Source organism: Aricia agestis, chromosome 1 (assembly GCF_905147365.1).
Source record: "Aricia agestis chromosome 1, ilAriAges1.1, whole genome shotgun sequence".
Classification (NCBI taxonomy): domain Eukaryota; kingdom Metazoa; phylum Arthropoda; class Insecta; order Lepidoptera; family Lycaenidae; genus Aricia; species Aricia agestis.
This window is the reverse complement of record NC_056406.1, coordinates 15,372,767-15,374,053: the sequence shown is the minus strand read 5'-3', so window position 1 is coordinate 15,374,053 and position 1,287 is coordinate 15,372,767.

Below are 1,287 nucleotides of genomic sequence, written 5' to 3'. Positions count from 1 at the left end.
TGCAATGAGTATACATATTGTATTATATCTAAAATGCTACTGAACTTGTAAGAGTAAACAAACAAAAGTCGCCTATCATGAAAATAAAACACTGCTTGACACAGTAATGTTATTCTTTTATGTAGCTAAGAAATCATATTCTATGTAAATAGCGAACTTATGTAAATAGCTTTTAGATAGATTTTAGTTATACATATTATTATAGTTCTAAAAACCCATTTTTCACTGTTGTATAATTCGATAAAGATTATATTTTGATTGTTTTATTATTAATATATTTTTAGAAAACGATATTGTTTTATTAGTTTCGATACAAAGTTTTTTGCCCTGCAATTCTCATATACAAGTATACAACGCAGATTAGTTTAGTGGTCACAAGTGAGAACCTCAGTGAACCTGAAAACCTTAGAGAAGCCTTTTGGTATTTTGGTATTTATTTTATAAATCATACAAGAAAGAGAGTAATTCAACAAACATTTTTAGCAGTTATGTGCACTCACACTATAAAATGCATTTTTTAATATTGTTAATAGTGCAAACAGTCAAAACTATTATAATTTATAAGTATTTTATAAGTGCAGTATTGTTATAAGTTATAACGTACGCGTGTTGGGATTAATTTGCTAGTTGGGTCATAGATCCCATCATCAGGTCACATTTGTGAACATGGTACCAAATGGGAGTGAAACCTAATACAACAAAACAAACATTTTTGAAAATCAGTTTACAAACTGAGGAGTAATCGTTGAACATACAAAAAAAAAGACGGGTAGCACCATGAAGCTAATATAGAGAGGAGGTGTCGTAATCGAATTTCCTTAAGAAACGACGCGTGACAATTTGCGGGGTGAGGGGGTGTCAAGCTCCGCCCACTTTTCAATAATTCATCTATCGGCTAAAAGCAAAACTACTAGCTTAGGTCGATGTTGATGTTACTACGTAGTTCAGCTATCTAACACTAGATGTCAAAATTCTTGAATATTCTCGAATATTATGGGACGTACTCAGAACTTTAAAAAATGTATATTATTAATTATAATAAGTGCAATTAATAAAATAAGGGTTAGTATTTTGACCGATTTTTTAATGTAAAATAAGGGGACAAACGAGTAAACAAGTCACCTGATAAACTCAAACTTTCTTATTCAGAATAAATTTTTGCAAATGTGGTAGAAAGCAACTTCTGTCGCCAATGGACACTCGCAACATCAGCAGAGCTACAGGTGCATTGCCGGCCTTTTAAGAGGTAATAAGGGGGAGGCGGCCTATGGGCTATGAATCAATTTC